We start from the raw sequence: 24,585 nt of genomic DNA, 5'->3' as shown, positions 1-24,585 counted from the left end.
GATGGGAGAACTTAGCCTCGGACCTGTCTAAGGACACAACATTTGAAAATGGTGAACTATGAATTAACTATGTATTACTTTTTACTTGCAAAACTTTTTCATAATATATACTGCATAGCTTTAAGTACCCTGTTTATCTTTGTATGGATTTAACAACTGGAAATTTCAAATGTCATGAAACTCTTAACAAAAACACGCAACAAGGTAGAAGTAACCCGCTTCATAACAAATATGTTAAGACTTAGGCATAATGCCGAACCTGAAAGCTAGCATAACTCGCTTGTACTATAATTATCATTATTTGGTTAGAATTAGTGTCATCAGCTTAAAACTGACAGTTAGATAACATCAACTACTGGGATTATATCAAAGGAGATTTATTAACACGAGACGTGAACCTAAAATATCCTTCATGAATAACAGGTACACACAACACAATCCGCTAGGGATTTTCAAATATAAAAAATTACAAATTTTTATGAATTTAGAATATCAAACATCTAAAGAAAAATTATAGCATACATATAGAAGGAAGAAAGCTTCAGAGTCAAACTTAACACCAATAAAACCGTGAATAAATCTAAATATTTCGGTCAATTTAAAACTTCAAAACTGTGTATCACGAAACAATATTTTTGGAACAAAATATCAGTTTTAAAAAGCAGGAAAAACTAGAAAAACAACAATGACATGCGCACAAAAAACAAAACGAAACAAAGTTAAACTTGTGTAACAGTAAATATATTAATTATGTGGTGATTAAAATTCAGATCTCCAAGTTTTAAAATTTGTTCAGAAAATCTCTTTCTTGAATAAGAAATTATATTCATTACATTTTTTATGAAGAATCCTGTCCAGGTTCGAGGGTCCACAGTAGAAAACGGATACTTTTCCTTTCCTTTGGTCAGACAACTCTCGAAACATCTAAGGAAAGAAAACAAAATGGCTGTGAATAACATCCACACATTTCGTGAACATTTTTGTTTATATTATGCATGTAATTTTCATACAGTTATTTGACATTACCCTGAGGTAATTACATTTGTATCAATATTTGTCCCAACAATTTTTTCTGTTACATTTACAACAGCATAGAAGGTTAAATAAGATTCATTAAAGTTTAGTGAAACGTTTATCTTGTATGCTTACTCTCTGATAACTCGTTTCCCAACAGTCAAGTCAGTAAACAAGTTAAGCCTATCTCATCACAAACCAAAAACAGTTTACACACACAGTTGCGAAACGATTCAAATTTTGGGAGGTTTTTCTTTTGGCGAAGTTAGTATTTTTCCCCATGAAGGTTCATACATTTCGAATGTTGATAAAATAAAGTACAATATAAAAATGTTAGATTGAATGAACTAGAATTACTTAACCAGTTCGGTATCAGTAAGCGAGATAGTGAATTATTTAGCATTTGAAAAATTGATTAGAGTATTTTTTTTACAAGGCGTTCATTAGCTTCGAAGTATCTGTTGAAAAATTAAGAACTTAGGCCTAACAATGAGCCCAGCCTCTACAGAACATAATTAGACAAGTATATTCAATCTTTATTAAGCAGACTTAACTTCATGACAGAATACATTATAACAATATCAAACCTTGTCCCAGTCTGGCTGGCCTGGTTGCGTCCTTGTTTTCAAACCAGTAATCAAACATCTTTTTTGATTTTCCATGAAGCAAATCTAGCGCCAACTGTAGGCCTAGAGCCTTCATGTCGTTCATGTGAAGAGCCGAAGTGATGAAGATGTGAATGTCTAAAAAGCTGTCATTTGTGCCACCAATTTCTGCCTGCTGAATTTCGAGGTCACTCAAAAGGCTAATAAACCATTCGAATGACCGCTGTTCCTGGTTTAGCCAAATGAAATCAACCTGAAATATAAATTATTCCTTTTTGTTCACAATGCACGCATTACTCGAAACATTCTTTGCATCACCGATAAGTTTTTACCATTTATTAAATACGCTTACGTTTGAGAATTTTTACTGTGTTTCAGTTCGTTAAGCCCTCTAATTTTTTCTGGGCATTTCTCAACCACAGTATAACGATACAAACAATCATGTTGTAAAACGTGATTTAAAGATATATCACTTATTCGAGTATGTTATAATGAAAAATTTTCATTTCTTTTCACTAAAACAAGCATTAGGACACTATCAGGGACATATTTCAGTAACTGATAGAGGGGACTCAGCCCCAGGGCTCATAGATAATTTTATTATATGTAAAATAACATGGGTTGTATGGCACACAACCTTAAATCTGCCACTAGACATTAGAAATTTCTTGGGCGCACTTGAAGGTAAAACGATGCAATAGCTCGTGCAGTTAATTTTGCCTATGATTAGTTGGCCGGATAGTAGATAAATATGATACGTACGAAATAAGAATTCTACACAGTAATTCTTGAGACAAAAACCTGATTGTACTCGTCTTTACCAAAACAACCATTAAAACATCTCTCATAACATTAAGAGGTTTGACGAATCAAAGACAGTACAAAACACAACAAGAAAAACACAATCACTAACGGTAGAAGGTTTAACGAGTTGCAAAAAATTCCCAAAAGCAGTTAGAACGTCACAAAATATTGAAAATTTCATACTAACTGTAAGGGAGTTGCTGAAGTATCCTATTTTATTTTTAATAGCCGATACGCTTAATATAACATTATACTTTTGGCTTTGAGAAACAAAACTAATTTAATGAGTGAAGTAAAATAGAACTGATACAATGAATTTTTGTTGTTTTGTTTTTCTTCTCAAAATCATAGGAGTTAAGACACCAGGTGACATTCTTGGGAGTTTTAAAACAATAACTTAACATTTTTGTAAGTTGTGAATTATCCCAATATTTAATAACGCAAATTGCAAAAAAATTTATAAATACATTTTTCGTTGTAAGTAGCGTTAGATTTGCCAAAGCATGAATTAGTGTGTAAGATATAAATTGAAACTTTGTAATAACCGAAGAGTCATTTAAGATATCTGTACGTAATATTCATTATTTGTGAAACATTTTACACACAAAGAAACATTATCGTTGACATAAGAAAGCAAAACATTTCCCTTACTAAAACTGAAATAAAAAAGACCAATGTAAGAGTTAATCAGTAATTTACAAAAAAAAACAACACACCCCGAATGCAAATCACTAACTATCATCTATGTTGTGCTCAAATCAAGCTGTAATAGTACATGTAAAAAACGTCTCGTTTGGGTTGAGAAAAGTTTTTACATAGAGGAGTGAACAACGTTTCGATCTTCTTCGGTCGAACCTGACGATGACCGAAGAAGGTCGAAACGTTGTTCACTCCTCTACGTAAAAAATTTCCTCAACCCAAACGAGCCGTTTTTACATATATTTCTCTACAAGTGGGTTTTCTCGACATCACCGAAGCTGTAATAGTGTTACCAATATAAAACCTAAGGTGATAGAACTTGTATTAGAAAAAATAATTACAGCAAGTTTTCGTTTTATTTAAACAGTTTCCACATTTCCCTAAGCACGTGGTCTTTATTGGGGTTGAATAAGTACTTAATCAGTTTCACACCTTACGAAGTATGCGATTGGTGCGAGGATTCAACCACTGATGATCACAGCTGGGACACTTCATCTTCGATTGTTGGTATTGTAACATAATGCTCTGTAACATGCTAGCAAACGGCGTTACTCCTATCTCAGCAGCTATGAGCACAGCATGCTGAGACCAGAAAATCTGTCGAGTGGACAAACCGTAAGGACCGTCTAAGACCACCTGTAGGGTTCAAATAAATAATGATCTTTATGTCGTGAAGATTTAGTGAACCTGAATAATCACATCTGTATATATGGCGAAAGTTCAATTATTGTAAATGCACTAACACATAAGAACACCCCTCTACACCACATTATTATGTTGCAGTATTTATTTATTTATTTCGCTACACGAGAGGTATCTGTGCTAGCCGTCCCTAATTTAGCAGTACAAGACTAGAGAGAGGGCAGCTAGTCATCACCACCCACCGTCAACTCTTGGGCTACCCGAATAGTGGGATTGACCGTCACATTATAAATGTGCCCCACAGCTGAGAGGGCGAGCATGTTTGGTGTGACGGAAATTCGAACCCGCAATCCTCGGATTACAGGTCGCGTGCCTTAACCACCTGACCATGCCGTGCCTGCAGTATTTATTGCATTATTTTAATTTACATTTTACTAGGTACAATTGATCATTTTTAAGGATCACTTCACATACACGGCCATTTCACAATTCCTTCAGGTTAAACCAAACAATGCTTTATCCAAAAAAGGTAAAAGTATTGTTATAAATTCACTCTCTTGCTACTCAAGAGACGAAATTAAAGACCTGCCCCTCATTCTCTTTATAATAGAAACTGAATTTTTGACTATTAAACAGCTAAAACTAAAGACTTTCATTCAGTTTTGGTATTAAAAACTTGCAAGTTCTCTCTATTAAACAGCTAAAATCATTATCCATTCACTCTGTTATATAGAGTTGTCTTTCTCTAGAAATGTTTACACAATGATGAAAAACGAAACAAACAAGAATTAAAATGAAATTGAGTACCTTTAATGGTTTTTTCGCTTGAATTACGTGTTTTGCATCAAGTGTTTCATTCCATAAAGATGATGCCAACTGTCCTAGTTTCTCTTCCTCATCATCTCTTTCCCAGGCTACAGGAAATACGACTGTTGGCAAGGTTTTTCTAAACCCACCGTCTTTAGTGGTGGCATCGAGTAGTCTCTTCTTTGGATGAGGAATTCTAGTTCTTCTTCTGGTCGAGTCATACGTTGAAGCTGATCCACTCATTTCTTGTTTTATTTCTTGTTCATATCGATTCTTTGGAGTTACACATGGTTGGCCCGATCCTTTCAAAAATATGTAGTTGTTATTATCTTCATGTGGGGTATTTGCCCCTTCCTTTTTCTGGTCTTGCAAAATGTCGTTATTATCTTCACGTGGGGTATTTGCCCCTTCCTTTTTCTGGTCTTGCAACATGTCGTTATTACCTTCATGTGGGGTATTTGTCCCTTCCTTTTTCTGGTTTTGCAACATGTCGTTATTACCTTCATGTGGGGTATTTGTCCCTTCCTTTTTCTGGTTTTGCAACATGTCGTTATTACCTTCATGTGGGGTATTTGTCCCTTCCTTTTTCTGGTTTTGCAACATGTCGTTATTACCTTCTTTATTCATATTTATGAGGCAATACTCTTCGTGCCTTTCTCTTTCTTGTTTCACGTCATTGTTTATAAATGTACGAGGGTTAACGTAATATTTCTGTGGGTCACCTTGTAGATCAGAAGTGATATCACATGTTGGTGGTGATTGTGCTATAGAAACACACTTTTCTTCCATGTCCGGAAAATACTGTTGTTTATAAACGTCAAAACTAGCATCTTCACAAATCTGATTTTCTTTATCGAAATAAGTCCATAGCAAATTTGTCCACACTCCCACTGCCCTGACGTGCAACGAAAGAGTATCTGCAAGACAGAAAGAGAAATCTCAATTAATTTTTCGTTTCTTTGCAAAGTTTTCCAGACCCATAACATTGCGAGGCGTGTAATACAGAAAAATTATACGGTATAATAAACATAACCTGCAACACGAATAACCCTACTTTGGTGGACGGGTATATCTGTACCTATGTATATAACCAAACTTCTTCGCCATCTATTGAACAACATCACAAACAAACTTCTATAAAAAATTCACACTTTTGGTATTTAAGATTCAGAGAATGAGAAAAATAGCTGCAGTATGTGTAAAAGATATTTCTTTATAACAGAACAAAATTTTAAATAAAAATACCCATCACAATAAAAACACGACTTTACGTGAGAGTTTGATTATATCTTTATTGATATAGCTTTTAGATGCAGTACAGAGAAACTGAAGTTCTTGATAAAAACAACTTTCTAATAAACGGCAACTCTTTTAAAATATAAAAACATTACAGTTTATATCAGTATCATTTATAAACGTTTTGAGCTCTGTACATTGAAGCATTTTAAAACACAAGGAGTTACGTACGACTAACAAACACAATCCGAACACTATTTGTGCAGCACTTTCCAGAAAAAAAACAAACAAACAAAAAACAATTGGAAAATGTTCATTTTTTCTAATTTTATCTTCTACGAGGTATGAATATTACGATTATACAAGCAGCCGTCCTAAGTCACCGTTTCTGTTACTTACATGAACGCACGAACACGATCTGTAACACAGAATTACATGAACGTACAAACAAAGGTTGAGAAACAGTTTTCTGACAAGGATCACTTAGAGTGCAAAGCCTTGATCTAAAACATTTTCGTAATTGTTGGTAGCTGTGACGGATTTAATAACTGTTTGTTTCAGTTTAATATATATTAAAAAATGTATGCAACTTTTATTGTTAAATGTATATTGCGTAAGACCCGCCTATTCTCTAACTTCGTAGAATGTTCTGAAGAGTAAGAATCAACAATATAATGTAATATTTGTTATTGACAGTATCGTTACCAAGTATACTTTCGAGAATGTCCCCTTAGAAAAAGAAAAAAATAATAATAAATTGACCCGCCAAATGACGGTTAAAATTATTGTTGGTCGGCTACAGTCAGTATATTACAAGTCTCGGAAGCTATAACTGTGACAAACAGAAAACTACAGATATTTCATCAGAAACGTTTATAGATTTCAAACATTACGAGACGTTCAACTTCAGAGAATTAACTTCAGACGTTAGCATTTCTACGAAGGCATTAGATATCTTCCCCTGTGAAAAGTAAGCTGTTAAACCGTATCAGGCCAAACAAGAATAGAACTGGCTAGCATTCCCCGTCAAGTGAAGTGTATTTGTGTATCAACATAAAATTAATTCGCTCATCGTAGACCTGAGCGGTAGATAAAATATTCAGTTCCAGACCTAATATGAGACTGAATATCGTGTACAAATTTGTAAATTTTGTGTAAATAATTATTTGTGATAACTATTTATAATAACCGTCATTATAAATCATATTGCTGCTTGTATATTAAAATTGGCAAATAATAAATTTTATGCACGTCGGTATTCTATTAAACTTTTAAATTAAAATCTACGGCTAGTTCAAATAGTAGTACGTAACATAATAAAATCGGAGACTTGTCCAAGATGAATTATAATACGTAATAATGGTTCATTCTACGGCGTCACGTGTTCCGTTAGAATAAACTAAAATGCAGTCTTAATCTAAATTACTGTTGGAGTTATTTATAAACGAAATTATTTTTCAAGTTGTCTTTCTGTAACAATATTTCAGGAAAAACGCTATATTATTTTTATATAAATTACTATATTTTGACACCAGTGGAAACTTATTCGACAAAATTATTTATTGATGGAATGAATAGACAACTGGAGAGAAAAATCTAGTTTGTTGTTAGAAAGCAGCTACAAGTCTGTTTGGTTCTAAAGTACGTATATTAGTTCACTTATATTATACTCTACTGAACACTGCAATTTTTTGCTATGTCATATTCCATCGGGCCATTTAGAATGATAGAAAAGGCTAAATCAATAGAAGTGTGTGTAATATTAGGGGGGCGTTTATGGGTATGAGTAGTTAATACAAGGTCTTTGTTGATTTAACCTGCACTTCATTACATCAGCGCCATCATACTGATGAGTGTAAAATCGATCAAAGCAAAGTACCATGGGTAATAAAAGTCCAGTCAAGCTATTGAATTCAACCCACCTATTTTAATTACTATGTAAACGAAGGTTGTTAAACATAATTATTATTATTACGATAAAGTTAAAATTATTATTTATATCTCGGTGTAAACAGTCACTTTACAAGCACGCATGATTTTATTTGAAAGGTTTATTTGTTTGTTGTTTTAAAATAATTAAATGGAAAGACGCTAACAGGCGGCGTAGCGAAACGTAACTTACCGCATTGCTCTGGAGCACTACTGATAGTGAAAGGATGCCACTCAAATTTTGCGATTGACGGAATTTTAATAAAAACATAATCCCCAGGCTGGAAATCAAAATATCTGGGTCGTTTGATAACTAACTGGATAACCTGGAACACGTAAGATAAACACTTTTAGAGATCTATTTATTTATATTACACTGTTGTTAGACCATAATAAAATTCCAACCATTTGTTATATCTATTGTTATGGCGTGAACGGCTTTTTCAAGCTTGCGAACACGATTATAACTATACTTGTTATAAAATATCAGTATTAGGCCTATTATATATTTCTTGAACACTATGTTCTTTATCTAGTCCTTTATGGATTTTCAGAACTAGTAAGGTGTATATAATTACTATTCCAATCACGTTAAGTTTACCATATCTAAATATTGAGCGAAGCATGTCGTCAGTAATGGGTTATGGCGAAAATATTGTGGGTAGAATTGGTTACGTGTCTAGGATTTTGGAAAAGGTGGTCGGCGCCCGGATAGGAATCTCATAATTTCAGCATACGTCGTTTACATGATGCAGACAGATGGTATATCAGACTTAAATATTATAAATTATTGGTCTGTAGTCAGAAGAGACAGGAAATAAAATATTTCATTGAAATGATTTATTGTTGAAAGAGGGCGCACTCTAAAGCCCGAGGACACAAAGATATGAAAATATGGGAGAAGGAGGGCAGCCATACCATCCGCAACCCCTTCAATTTGCTAGAAGTTGGAATACTGTTACTATACTCTTGTAATTCTTGAAGGTTCCAAAGGGGATAGATAAAAAAAATGTAGAACTAAAAATATATATATAACAAGCCTCATACATTAGAGGTAAAGTTAAAATAAGTGATTACAATTTTCTAAATTTTATATTATATATAGTTTACGAAATTTGTTTTAATGACGTTAGGCCTAAAGTTTTTAATCATACATAAAATTAATGTTTATAAGTCCTTGTTAAGCTACTTATTGTTGCAACTTTTTCGTTTTGTGTGTGTGTGTGTGTGTGTGTGTGTGTGTGTGTGTGTGTGTTTAATAACGAAGAAGCATCTAACGGTTTGGTTACAAACGTTTAGCTAACAGGCTCCATTATAAACATTTTCTCTCACTGCTAAATGGAGAATGTCGAAGTGTTTACAACAAGATGTCTCGTTAGACGTGTTAAAGTGTAACGTAAATAACATCACTTCGTGTTTTGGTTTTTTTCGATAGGCTTAAACTTTAGCTATTTTACGCGTGCTGAGTGTTATTAAATAAAACGGCCCATTTCAATCAACAATTTTTCAATACAATTAGAAGCTCAACGCATTAGCGTTTAGAATTTACCATAAATTTTGGTTCGTCTTTTAAAGCCCGAGTTAAAAATTATTTAGCCTAAAATCTACTTTAATATTTTTATAACTCTGTACTCTTATATATCTCACAGTCGTCATAAACATGACCGAAAAGCTCTTCATGTCGTCTTGATGATTGCCTTTTTTTATTATTGGCCTCACAAAAAGCTTTGTTGTGGTATTGCAATCATTTTAGTTATTTTTATTTTTTACTTCGCATATTCATATCTAAAATTGTTATTACTATTCAGCGGATTAGTACTCTGTACTCTTATATATCTCACAGTCGTCATAAACATGACCGAAAAGCTCTTCATGTCGTCATGATGATTGCCTTTTTTTATTATTGGCCTCACAAAAAGCTCTGTTGTGGTATTGCGATCATTTTAGTTATTTTTATTTTTTACTTCGCATATTCATATCTTAAATTGTTATTACTATTCAGCGGATTACAAAGTTTTATCATCGTACGTGAACCTGGCTATGTTCCAAGTAAGAGAGACACTATCACAAAGTCTTAAATCTAGAAAATTTCATGTCTGACAATCACTTGAAAAAAAAAAAAATTGGGGTGGGTGGTTGGGGTGGCTATTTCCACAGTAAATGTGCATTATTATTTAAAAAATAATTAAAACCAAAAACGTTTTACTTGTTTACAAAGTCTAAACAAAGCTAACTGCGTTATAAACGAGTTGATTAACTAGAAGGAAAGCAGCTGGTCAACATCCAGCGCCATCTCTTGGGCTCATCTAATCACAGTTAATGTCATTGTCACAATTCAACCACCACCTCAAAATGCGAGGCGTGTTTTTTGCAGCAGTGATATGCATTACCTTGTATTTTGCTACTCACCTTAGACGGTAATATAACCCCTTTAACTACACACGTTCTTCCTCCTTTGTTTAAAAATGTTCGAAACCTGAAGATCATTTCTAGTAGAAACAGCAAAGCTGGGCCGAGAAGCCATTTCCAGAAGTTAGGCCCGTGAATCAACAAGAGGATCCAGAAACTCAGGTATAATAGATGTATGTAGTAAAACATCTGTGAGGGGGGGAAAAAAAACTACTACTAAGAAAAAATGAAGGAACGTTTGTAAACAAAACTGAGGGCAAGAAAAATGATGGAGGACCGTCTTTTACACAAAAGTAACTGAGGATAAAGGATGATTAACTGTCTTATAACAAAACTAAGGGTAAGAGGATTTAGGTCCATTTTAAAATAAAGCTGGACAATGGTTAGAAAAGACGTAAAGATACATTTTGAAGAAATATAACTCCGAGGATAGTTTAAACACATATTGATTATATATTATGGCGGCCATTGTCGTGGTTTTCGATTGGTCCCTACCTCCATACGTAGCTGTAGAAATATAACAAGGTATTATTTAGTTACCTAAGTCTTGACTGTTTCTGAAGCTGTTAGATTTTGAAAAGCAGTTACTATGTTTCAAAAGAATAGATTTGGTAACAAAATAAGGTAATGGACATTCAGTATATCCGCTCGCACAAAATTTAAGTCCACACAAATGACAACCACTGGTAAAGGATTATATTGCTAGGTGACTAGAAGAACTTACTGACCTTGAACATGCCCTTCTGCCTGACGTAGTCCAGTGAACAGACGACTATAACAATCAAGACAGCTAACATCATCCATCCGGTGATGAATATTGATCCTTCTATCCACCCGACTCCATTTCCTTTAGAAATCAGAAGCGACGCTACGTGATACTGATTACCCAGATCTAAAGGGGGTTGGGAAGATTGATTTGATTTATATTAAAACAAATCGAGAAACGAACAACACTTCCACGATTATGAAAACAATCTAACGGTATATCATGTACCCATCCATTTTGAAAGATTTCTTTTATTGTTTAGGTCAGTGGTTCCCAACCAGGGGTGCGAGATAACATTTATTCTGACCACCTTCACCTTTATTCTCAAATAAATAATTACTGTGAGAGGTGCGAGAACATTAAATCTTTTTCGGGGTGCGGGGCATAAAAAAGGGTTGGGAACAACTGGTTTAGGTGCTACTAAGTTACGAGTTGCTTTAAATAAGCACTACATTGTCTACCGAAATTTATAAAAAGTAAAAAAAAACAACAAAATTTGCATTTCATCTCGGTGTACTCTGAGTAAACAACTTTGGAGATTATTTATTATCTGACAAGGGTGTCATGGGTGGAGGGGGACGACCCCCCTCAAGCTCAAAAAGGGATGGTGGCAAAAGTTAATTTTCTAAAAGACATTTATAATAATGTCGGATTACAAATAAGCGAATTATGAGTTAAGGTAAACATTCCTGGAGTTGAAATGGGGGGGTATCTAAAGTAAGTTTTCTTCGCCCCTCCCCAATTTTGTTAAATGACACTCCTGCTACCTAGGACTTAATACGAATATACAGTTCACTGTATCACGTGCTTAAATGTTATCTGTAAAAGCAAGAAGTGTCGTTATTCACCCATATTTTTCCCTTTGGAATTTAATAAATACTTAAAAATGGTCAAAACTAAAAATACTATAACCAGAGCAGTTGTTTTTTAATTGTATAAAAAATCCATTCAGTTGAATATAGGAAATGAACAGCTAACTAACGTACACATATTACAAATGTGCATGATAATATGTAAAGCGCTGAAGCCGAGAATAAACCATCCGATGAGCTTGTGGAAATACACAGCCTGGTCTATAGGAAGAAACGTCGAGAATCCTCGTTCCCGGAGATACGCGAGCGACTGTCGTAGAACAGGCAACACGATGAACATGCAGTTGAAATCCAGACACAGACCTATAAGCAAACGAAACGTTTCTTACGACTTCATTAATATCGGAAAACCCTTCTATCTGGTAGCAACAGAACGGACTCAGATAGCAAATATATACACTGGTAACAACATAAACGGTTTCAGTTTGGGTTTATAGTTTACAATAATTTCTTTTACCTAAATTACAATTAAAACAAAGTAAACTGTTATTGATGATGAAAAACCCTGAAGATGACCTTGGAGGGTCGAAACATTGTTCTCTGCTTCTGAATAAAAGTGTTAATACCCACATCAGCCGTTCTGAGACAAAGTTAACGCTAGTTATATTCAAGAACAAGATGGCTGACTTAAAATGAAAGTGATTACTATAATTACATATCTCAGCTAGTCTCTGACGAGTCTTGGTATTGACCGAAAGGCCTCATCAGCACATGAGATGGTAAATACGGTTCACATATTTTTCGTTCCTTTCACTCCCGGGTACTTGCAATTTCCCCAGTTTTGTTTAATACAAAAAAAAAAAAAAACTTACTGAAATTATCTTCAGAAACAAAGTAACTTTCCCTAGTCTTACCTAAACATAAATTAACTTCCTTTCAGTCTTATACAAGCATAAATTTCCCAGCGATATTTTGTAAGACTCGTTCAAACTACTTAGCCATGAATGTTGAAAGTCCAGCTAGGCATACTAATATACTTTAAATTACGTTCTTCATTTTTCATTTATTCGCAATCTTCTGTTGGATGGCGGGAATGAGAGACCGGGAAACGATAGTGCGGATGACCAGGATAGAACATTGTCAAAGTGCAGCAACGGGAAGGAAACAGGGCTGAAACCAACCGACTGCTTACACAGGCCTGCGGTGGCTTTATTGTTAAACCAACTGACTGCTTACACAGGCCTGCGGTGGTTTTATTGTCTTGAAACCTTTACATGTTCTACAGTAATTGAATTAGAAAATATCCATTTTTTTCTCCATCACGTACAGACGTTTCACAAACCGTGATAACGAAATACGTAAAAAAAAAAAAAAGACCAGAACACGTAGGTTTGAGACTAAAAGACGTGTATGTCACGTGGTAAATCAGAACGAATGAAAACGTATATTTGTTTGAAATCAGTGTTCTTCCATTTTCTTAAATTCGTTTCTAGTTTTTGTTAACAAACATAATAAAAAACGGTTATTGTGGTAAACGAAATAATGTGATCCGTGTTTCTTTTTTCTTCTCGATTTGTAAAAAAAAAAAAAAAAAAATTCATCCTTACGTGATAGAAAAATAACTGACCAATGGAACCAGAATCACAAGTTTTAATTTTGCAAGCCTTTATTGTATATAGAATAGTTGATAAAACTGAATTCCTAACAATTCGAGTATGATAAATGGCAAAGCCACCACAAGCTCCGTTAAAGGCTACGCAATATATGTTGGTTTTTTTTTACTTTCAAGAACGAGACGCAAACATGGAATCTGCAGTACTCCGGCGCGCTTATCACCAGTTTCATAATTTAACGGACTGAAACCTTAACACAGGATAAATTTAATTAAGCAGTATGTGACGTTCTTGTACTAAGTATGAACCATATTACTAAAACTGCAACAAAACACAAGTTTTTACCCACCACTCGCTCGAGCAAACACCTCAAAAATGTGTTTCTTTGGTGGTGTTTCTTCTCTCTGAGTTTCGCTGCCCATAAATATATCAAAACTCAAAGCAGGCTGATGGAACAGCTTCGAAAGAATGTTCTCCGAAGTAATCTCCGTCTTTACCATCTGAACGCTGCTCGTCACGAAAATAATAATATTGATCGCAACATAAACCATGAGGAACGCACCACTGACGTAGTTGTTTCGTAGATATTGCCACGTCAACTTACGAGGCAAACCATCCTTGAGACGATTCATTAGAGGTCTTTGACGGGGTGGCAGGAGCCACTTCTCCACACTTAGAAAAAGAAAATATATTAATTTACACAGATTATTATTACGAAATAATAATATTTAAAACTACACATATGGTATTATAAACAATGTTATCTGTATTTACCCCTCTCTCTCTCTCTCTCTCTCTGTGTGTGTGTGTGTGTGTGTGTGTCTTTCTGTTTAGTTCTATTGAATATTATTTAGTTCTGCTTAATGTATTGTGGTGGAAGCTAAGTTCAATTTGTAGAAATTTTAAGGTGGCTTCATTTCTACTTTAAGGGTGACTACCCTCCTATAACTGACTATAGATTGTGAAGGTCAGTCAGTAGAAACTGAGTTGTTGTAGGTGTAAACACTCAGCTTCGTACCCGTATTTGATTTTCCGTGACGGTTGACAAGATTAAAGTCGGGATTTTGTCTGATAGATGGGATATTACCAGTGTATTTGGATGCTATTACCACAAGCAATGGCAAGTTGACAATTTGGACCGACAACGGTAATACGATATATATGAAGAAACCCAAACAATGTAAAATAAAATAATTAAGTTAAAGACACTGGATAAATTAAAAGGGTCCAAGGATCCCCAGGGTACAGGCTATAATATAAAACTCTATACTAGTATAATATATCCACTCTACTACTAATTAAGTGAATGCTTTACTACTACTATAAAGGGAGGCTGGAATACAAACCTCAGGAGGTGAGATTATCTTAATTACACCTTATTTCATTTTTATTTTACTTTGGGAAGGAGTTACCCTTTCACAAGTATGCAGGCAGTGAAGGGTGATATAGATGTGGGACATTGTGGACTTGAGCACCCATCTTGCCCTCCTAACTTTTATTTCTTTTGGCGATTTTGATTTTTTAAAATTAATTTCATGCGAAACTAGCGAACGGAGATTAAGACTGACAAACAGTGTATCCCCACCACAATGTCGGACTTGCTTCTTCAGTTACCTCCAAGACCTAGAATACATTTTATATCCAACATTATAGTCTGTACCATGGGGATCTTTTTATGTTGCGTTTTTTATTTAAATTTGTTACCGTTTTGTCTGGGAATGTTTTTGTTCATTTAAATGCCATTTTATCACAGGTTTGGATTTTCTGTTGGTTTTCCCTAAGTAGGTATTAATTTTCTATAAATAAGTGTATGTTAGTATTTAGTGAATTTCCTTCAGAAGTGCGTGACATTTCCGTCGTACCTGATGGACAAGTTCTCAATTAGACCAGTGTATCGCTCTAATTGAATTCGAAATTCTCGAAACGAAATTGAACCACTGTGGTCAATGTCGGCTTTTTCAAATAAAGTACCAGTCAGGTCTTCTATCTGGTCATCAGTAAAGGTCAGACCATTTTCCTGCATACACTCCTTGACTACACTGTATAGTTCGGCCTTCTCAAGGAATCCGTCACCTGAGGGGAAAGAATTCCAGAATCTTAGATAATTGGGTTCTAATCTAACACTAGTTACATTTAGAAACAAGGTATTTAAGTTGTTATCCGATATTTCGAAAAATAACATTAGGTGACCTTAGAACCAAGAAATGCTCGTGTTGTCTCCAACGCTTGTCTCGTTATTGTCAAAACAACAGATACTAAATTATTTACTGATTATTCTAAGAAATGTTATGTTAGGTCAAAGTAAAAAGGTGTAAAGTTGCTTATGTTCTGCGCGTGTTCAACGCTACATTGCACGTTTAGAAACTGGTATTTAAATGTTTGGGATTTACGCTATTCCGTTTACAAAGTAAAAATGAATTCATATGTAAACCTTACAATGCACTTTGAGCCTGATGTTGTAATACACTACTAGTGTACTAGTAAAGATCGTTTACCTACGGTAAATACTACAATTAGGATTTTAATATTTATCTAAATAACTGAAACTGATTTGCCTTTTCCCAGGATTCAAAAACAAAGATTTGTAATAAAAATATACAGGACATTCAGTAATTTAAAACGAGCTTCTCACCGTCTATATCGTAGATGTCGAAGATGACCTTTAGTTTTTCTTCTGGACTCTGCTGGGCGAACTTCTTAATCCCACTTAGAAATTCTTCGAGTGACACCGAGCCAGAATTGTCTGTGTCGTACAGACTGAATATGCGCTCGCTGAAGAAGACCTTAACACCAAAGCGTACAAACCAATCAGTTTACAAGAAAACGATCAGAAATGCGCCAACAAATTCAAGACCGTAGCTGCACAAACAAATGTTTGTACTCTGGAAAAGTGGAAACAAAATTACGCCGTTTGAAACGCGACAGTTTTGTTGGCCAAGACATTACCTCTTGAATCGCGAGTTAGAATCCTGCCAGAACGAAGCTCTCACTTCTCCAGAAAAACTGTACTTCGCAGATTGATATACAACCTTTAGAAACCGATTTTCCGAATGAATACGAGTGTACTATTAACATTGCTTTTCTTCTACTTTTGATTTTTAAAGTAGATACGGAATTGTAAAGACGTTCTGAAGAGATGTTGATAGATGCTTTGAGAGAATGATATACAATAATACTGTGGCAGAAACAATAAAAAAAATAATTTACCAAATATGGGGAGAATTTTATTAAATTTAGTAGCAGCCTCACCAAAAGATTAGATAAGTATTATCAAGACGTCTCTAGTTGTTTGTAAAAAATATTTTTCAAAAAGGCTTAACTGCAACTACATTAAGAAGCTTTACGACAGAGAGACTTTAGAACTTGATACTTCGAGCAAGTTGAGTTTTACAGTCATAACTGAAGTAAATTTTAACACGCCTCTCAGGAACCCGTGGGTGTCTTTACAACAGAATTGTAAATATTGAAGTTTATAAAAATATCACATTTTTATGTTTAGTTTTCAACTGAGACATGAACGATTTCACCTATGATTTGGTAGGGAAGATCGAAGTATCACGATAGTCAACAGTAGGATGAGCAGACAAACACTTTGAAAGAAGTCGCAGGTTTAATATTGTACTCGGCTTGCTACACATTATCTGATAAAGTGGTTCTAAACGGTTTCTGAATAGCCCTGCGTGTCACTTGGGATTTCCAAATTTCTTTCATATACTGACAAATTTCAGTCACCCTCAGTAGTGTACTGTTGCTAGTACCAGGGCAAATAGGATTTGTATCTACAGAATTTCGATATGAATAACTTGAGTGTAAATACATTAGGTAAGACATTGAATTGTTGGGTTAAGGGGACGGTTACTAAAATGGTACTTGGGATGGAGGGGCTATCATATGAGAAGAAATTATAATCCTTAAACTTGAGGGGAGCTGATTGAGGTTTAAGATCATGAAAGGAAATCATAATGTTGACGTATCAACATTTTCATATTTCATAGCAAGAATTATAGAACTAGGGGATACAAACATAGATTTAGGCATTGTAGAAGCTGTCTTCAGCTGAGACAATTTTATTTTGCAAATACGGTAGTTAGCCCTTGGAATGGGTTGTCTTCAAATGTTGTAGAGGCAGTAAGTTTGGGCAAGTTTAAAAGAAAGTTTGATAGATATATAAATGATAAAAGCTGGCTTTAAATATTTTTATTTAATAGTTTTAGTTTAGCTTAGTGGACGGGGCACTGAGATGGACCAACAGGTCCCTCGTTCCTAAACATCCTAATGCTAATAGTGAGCTCGAAATGACTCCTTTTTTAACCAATAGAAATGCCTAAAAATTTTCACTTCAAATTAAGATGAACCGGATTGGGTCACCTTTTTGTTGTTGTTGTTGATTTTGTAACATTAAAAATATCTTCCAGTGGCTCGTGAGAGGACTGTTAACAACTAGTTTAACTGGAAATAAATGTAAATCCTAATGACGCCATAAAGCCAACGCTAAAACATGAAGCAACACTTACGTTCTTCGATTGGATAATTTTTTTGAACTGGTCAAGTTGTAGCTCCTGGTTGTCTCCAACATGTTGTCTGAACACTTCTTCAAGGTGAGCCAGATTTCTGGGAGTAAGGCCATGTTTGTATCTAATCCACAGAAAGGAAGATTACTTCTTGTATGTCTAAATACTTTTCATTTAACTTTCTAAGCTACAGACTAAAAATGGATATATCAGTAAAGAGTAACAAGTTCTGCAACTGAAATTCATTTTTGTAAATATCAGCCTTCCATTTGACTTATGACCTGGCATAGTTATGTGGTTAAGGCACTCGACTCGTAATCCGAGGGTCGCGGGTTCGAATCTCCGTCACGCCAAACATGCTCGCCCTTTCAGCTGTGGGGGGCATTATAATGTGACGGTCAATCCCAATATTCGTTGGTAAAAGAGTAGCTCAAGAATTAGCGGTGGGTAGTGATGACTAGCTGCCTTCCCTCTAGGTCTTACACTGCTAAATTAGGGGCGGCTTGTGCAGATAGTCCTCGTGTAGCTTTGCGCGAAATTCAAAACAAACAAAACCATTTGACTTTCGCTGTCCACCCTGTTATTATTTTGCAATTACCGAATTAACAAATGTTAATAGTTTTTAATGTCAAAAATTACATCTGAATTTAAACTAAAAAGTTCATACTAACTAGTTGTGACTGTAACCGTTTTGTAAACTTTTAAATGTTATACGAGTCGACTAATGTAAGTGTACAAATCCTACAAAAACAGTAATTCTATTTCATCATCCACTGAACAAGAAACCCTTTCAAGACTCAGCTACATTCAAATATTTATATAAAACCCCAAAAGGGTGTATGTTGAAAATTTTTAGGGTGGGTTATTTTTACTTTAGGGTTATATCTGAGGGTTAAGGGTAACTGTATTCCCACACAGTTAAAGACACAGGAGTTGAGACTTGCGAGTTTAAAATCACTCATCTCCTAACCCTTAACTGATTTTCGACAACTGCTAGCTAGTTTAATATAAGCATCTGGATTTTGTCCGATAGATGGAATATCCTCGAAGCATTTGGGTGCGAAAACTACAGACATTACCTGTTATGACATAATGTTGACAACTTGGGTTAATGATGGAAAATAATTGTTTAATTTTAGTACTGTTGTAATGTGTTTTATCATTATTACTAATGTAACAAAGTGTTAGAGCTATTTATATGTTTACAGACATCTACACCCTCTCCCACCTCCTGTCTGTCTCACAAAAACACGCTCTAAATTTTGGAGCTGTGAGTGCGTTAAAGTCAAATATAACCTTTCGGCGAAGCAAAAGTAATCCAACAGTTGGCGGTGGGTGCTGTTGGCTAACAACTCTCCCTCTACTCCCGTGATTTTCTGTTTGCTGTTGTGCGGACCTCCAGGTGCTGGAAATATTTTAAAATGGATTTACAACGGAAAAAAATTTAGTTTCCATATATAATAATAAATTAGTATATGCGACCCTTCTCACCTGGTGGGGAAAACGTACATATGCAAGTCTAACACTTTCCCCATGTTTTCTTTCCTTCTGATATAAAAATAATACCGGCCTCCGATGCACACAATAGTTTGAGAAAAAGATTTTGAATGAAAAAGTTTAGCTTTAAGCTCTCATTACTTGTTCACGAGATACTCACTGGTTTGTGGAGGGGGGTCGATGATGGAAAAACTCTCGTGGATGACTGCGCGATAGTTCTAAAACTAACAAACAAACTGAACGCTCGTCCAATTAGAACTCCAGTTTTGCCATTACAGATAATGGTGTAATTAATTAGCTGGTGTAATGTTGATTACCGACAATTTTGCCATTACAGATACTTGCTGGTGTAATTGCCGACAGACTTCATTTCACGAGGCCCACTATTCTAACTGCACATTTCGGTGTATTTTCACAACATTGGATTTTTTTTGTTGAGAGATTTACTTCAAATCGTCAAGAGTTTACACTGACAGCGCCCTCTTGACGTAGCTGGGTATTTGTTGATAATTATAAACATTTTAAAGGAAAGCATGATAAACTTTGAATTTTATAAATCGACCTTCAACCGTTACTTTAATTCTTCGAAATTCAACTCCTCGAAACTCAACCTCATATCCTCAACTCCTCAAACTCGATCAATACATCTGTTACGGTGAACGTTTTAAATAAGAATTTCCTTGAGTAACAACAAACTATTAATAAAACGCATATTATGTATGCTATTTGAAAGTTATACGTAATAAAGTTTTCTACACAATTCCAGCAGTATATCTAACATAATAAACTTCCTGATTGCAACATTATCTGGTTGAGGTCACGTACGCTGCTAGGCTTAGTTGAAAGCCATACAACAACAAACTAATAAAAAAAGCTGCCAAAATTATTATCGTACGTATAAAAAAACTCAAAATGGCACTAATTCTTCTCGTACATTCTTTAATGTACTTTAAAACTGAATTTGCCTATTACTCTATTACACAGTCCAAGTACGTGGAGAAAATAATTCTAAAATACAGGGCAAAATATAGCTTTAATTAACAATGCAATTGCTGCACAACTTACCTGAAAAATTCACTTGCACATTTGGAGATTTTGATCCTCCAGAGGGAGTTACCAGTGATGATCCAGGGTTTCTTAATTACCAGATTTAGCATAGTACGTTTTTAACATACTTTGTAGTTGGCATATACGAGGTCTGTTCAAAAAAATACGCGGACTGTTTGAATTGCGCGGCTTCAGTTGGTTCCAGGGGAATCCGCTTGGTATCGCTAGGTTTGCACAGATCAGCTGATTACGACGCCATTTCCCGATTGCAGATATCTTCATTTGTGTATTAGCTACGCGGTTTTAAGTGAAGTGCGATTTTTTTCGTTTGGCGGATTTCAGAATGAATGACCTGAAGGAGCAACGACTTGCTGTGAAATTTTGTGTTAAACTTGGAAAATCTGCGACTGAAACTTTTGCTATGCTTAACACGGCTTACGGTGATGTTGCTATGAAGCGTACGGCATGTTTCAAGTGGCATGAACGTTTTAAGGATGGTCGACAGTCCATTGAAGATTATGAGCGTCCTGGACGTCCTTCCACGTCAACTGACGACCCACACGTCGACAAAATCAACACCCTGGTGCGGGCAAATCGACGTCTGACTGTCAGGGAGCTTGCTGAAGAGTGTGGGATATCAGTTGGATCTTGTTACGAGATTTTGACCGAAAAATTGAAGATGCACCGCGTTGCTGCGAAATTTGTGCCTCAGAACTCGTGAGTTTTTGGCCAAACACTCGATCACTGTTCTTCCCACCCCCCCTACTCACCTGACCTTGCTCCTTGCGATTTTTTCTTGTTCCCCAAACTCAAAAGACCCTTGAAAGGAAGAAGATTTGAGACGATTCCCGAGATTAAGGCAAATGCGACGAAGGAGCTGGAGGACATTACAAAAGAAGCGTACCAGGACTGTTTCAACAAGTGGAAACACCGTTGGGATAAGTGTGTGCGTTGGGGAGGAGAGTACTTTGAAGGGGTCCTAGACCTGTAACTTCTAAATAAAGTACATTTTGTTTTATGACGTCAGTCCGCGTATTTTTTGAACAGCCCTCGTATATAAAATATTTCTTCCTCAATTTGAAAAAAAATTTGAATAATTCTAGACTGCGTTTTCAATCACTCGATTTGGTTGCAGTTGATCATTTCAAGTTATATATCAAAGTGTTTCTTGGGTTCTGCCAACATGTGTGATCGTATTAAAAATTTTAAAAATTAATTTCAATTTTGTTATTCAATTGTGATAAAGTATTTGAGTTTGGCTTTATATTCATCTGTTGTGACTCCAAAACTTGCTGGAGTTTTTTTGTTTGTTTTTTTAAACAGATCTTGCCCTAAAATAAATACGAATATAGTATATTGGTTGTTTTTGTTTTTAACATAAGCACACTGACACAGTAAGACATGGTCGAAAAAATAGCATAATTCTACCATAATTTCGCAATTTATTTTAAATAATATCATTAAGATTAGAATAATTTTTTCAGCGAGTCTAGCGTATTTGGTTCTCCGTCATTGTTTCTTATTATTCTCAGCAAACTTGCTATAAAGGATGGAAAATTTAATGTATGCATTGTGTTATCACTCTGGTGTAAAAATAACAAGACATTCGTTATTTCTTTAGTAGGGTAAGTTTTACTATATTTAATATTAAAAATCCAATTCGGTGGGAGTTTCATTATAGGTCCACATTATTGGCCTAGTCCTACTACTTATAGTATTGATTTTGCACTCGAGTAGCACCAATTTTAAACTACCATGTTATAAGCCTAACCATGCTATTGTTAACTACCGTAAAACAGACCAAGCCATCCTGCTGAAGAAATTTACCGTTCTAATTTTATATTAACTTCAAACCAACATGTTATAGGTGAAGCTTCGATGTTAGTTGATAATAAAAATAGTTATGGAGTTGCAGAGACAATAATATCGAAAGAACGCCATGCATACAACTTAAAAAGGAAATTATACTCCAATTTTTAATAAATTTAAAAGTTATTTATTTTATTCCTTTTATGGCTCAATATTTTTCGAGGAGTGGACGACGTTTCGGTCTCTAAATTTATGCCTTTTTCAAGTTTGAAGGCCTCAGTACTGAGACCGAAACGTTTTGTAGTTTTGTACTCTAGGCAATTGCAGTCGATAAAACTTAGTTTATTAAAATTATTCTACTTAAATTTTCTCTAAAAAACAGTTTTAAGTCTAAGTTAACGGTATGTCACAAACTTACACAGATTTCTGAAGTTCAGAAATAAATTCCATTTTTGTTTTGTCTTGCGAATACAAGGAACAACAGTACTCGCTTCCGAATGTGATATTCGATCGCTGAAGATGATCTGTAAACATAAGTTATATTTATTGTTTGAAAATATAATAAAGATACAAAAATGTCAAAAAATCGAGTGACGCAAGTCTTAAAAGCTGAGAAATTGAATTAAATATAGAAAATAAAGGTAGAAGTGTGCGAAACATTGGCGTCATGCATTGCAAAGACCACGATTATATTTGCTGATACTAGTATAGTAGTAACGTGCGAGATACTATGTTACTGTAAGATTAATCATTCGAATTGTACTTTACTGACCCAGTAGAATTTACGATAAGGATAGCATGCAAAATAATTTCATATATAAGAGGTTTATGTCCTTCTGATGGGATACGAGGTTAGGGTCTCAGCCTTTAATTACAGGCTATAGCTTGCCCACGTTTCGTTTACTATTATAATTAACAAAGTACGACTAAAAAATGTGAACAATAAATAAATAAGTGCACATACTAAGATAAGCATGTAAAGTAAAATAAGAAAAATTATCATGTGATGTCAGGACTTGCGTTTCACTTTTAACTGCCACAAGTAATACTCACAAAGTTTTGATAACGAATTTCAATAAACCTCACTAAGTTTTATTGTTATTATTAAATGCAGCTAAAAAGCATATTCAAATAAAGCTAGATTACTCAACTCATTAAAACGTTCAATTAGTTGTAACAGGACAAATACATTGAATTCTCTCTCCCCCTGACTATATAGTACCAATATTGCCTTAACCTCAATAATGCAAACACAAAAGTTTAGTGACAGAATATTAAAACCAAAACACACGCATAAAACCGAAATTGTAAATCGAAAGTTACTTTTTAAAGTGAATCGTTTCGAAAATTGATAATTTGGTGGTTTGTAAATGGTTTGCACAAAAATAATAATGTTCTATTTTTATATTTTATTCTAATTTCTTATAAGTTATGCAACTTTGGTTAATTTATTATTTACAACAAATCTGCTTAATATATCCAAACATAACGCACTACAAATTCGTATGGTTATTTTATTTAAAAATATGGAATTAGTTTTGACACGTTTCAGAATAATCCCTCTGAGTGGATTAACTTTAATTTAAATATTTTTAACCGAATATGCAGGACAGTAATTAACAATCTTGCATTCAAAAGATAAAAATGCCTACCTTTTTTTACCAGACCAGTAATGGTAACAGACAGAACTTCCAATATTAGCTTTAAATCTAGTAGTTTTTCTTTTTATTACAGTTTAGTCTTCATGACTCGTTTGCAGATTTAAATTTCACATAATATTTTAACACTTTAAAACCATAGAAAAAGATACAACTATTCCTTTTTTCGGTGCCCTAGGCTCTTAACTGTGCCAACCAATGATCTAACGCTTTAGGAGAGATGCATTTCTAAACTTAGAGGGGTGGAACGATTATTAGGGATGAGCAAACTAAAACATTGTGAAATTCTTAAATCTTCATATTAAATACAAAGGCTAACGATCTCTTAATCCTTTCTTATTGAGTGATAAAAGTGATCTCCACTTGATCTTCTCGCAGATATTTTCGGTAATTAACATCTTAGTAGATATTTCATTATTTGTGTTTTGTTATGTATTATTATACCTCATTCATTTATATCTTAAACCGGCCGAACATTATAAGTAATTAACTGTTCCATTTCTCAATGAACATTATCGATTCTTGTACGTTCAAGATTATTGAGAATGTTAAAAAAACATTATTATTAGTTTAACAGTAACGTTAAATTCAGTGGAACTGTAGTTATTGTAATGAATTTATTGTTACACGTTTATTTCAGTTTAATTCACGTGAGGCATATTGTTAAATGTGGATTGTGAAAGCCCTGCTTGTTTTCTAAATTTGTCGAAGGTTATCGAGCGTAATA

At 34.6% G+C, this 24,585-nt stretch overlaps 1 pseudogene across 1 annotated transcript; it reads right to left on the bottom strand.

Annotated features, from left to right (window-relative positions):
* Positions 1-397: 397 nt before the first annotated feature.
* On the bottom strand, positions 398-24,023 carry LOC143248558 (NADPH oxidase 5-like; annotated as a pseudogene). The gene is made up of 14 exons (XR_013027046.1): positions 23,853-24,023; positions 22,619-22,724; positions 17,851-17,971; positions 15,969-16,119; positions 15,199-15,409; positions 13,686-14,008; positions 11,898-12,086; positions 10,874-11,037; positions 10,146-10,334; positions 7,930-8,062; positions 4,572-5,488; positions 3,555-3,758; positions 1,602-1,872; positions 398-924 (listed from the first exon to the last, which is right to left on the bottom strand). The product of XR_013027046.1 is annotated as an NADPH oxidase 5-like (transcript).
* Positions 24,024-24,585: the final 562 nt, after the last annotated feature.

This window comes from Tachypleus tridentatus, chromosome 4 (assembly GCF_004210375.1).
Source record: "Tachypleus tridentatus isolate NWPU-2018 chromosome 4, ASM421037v1, whole genome shotgun sequence".
Taxonomy (NCBI): Eukaryota; Metazoa; Arthropoda; class Merostomata; order Xiphosura; family Limulidae; genus Tachypleus; species Tachypleus tridentatus.
This window is presented reverse-complemented; position numbering and strand designations above follow the sequence as displayed.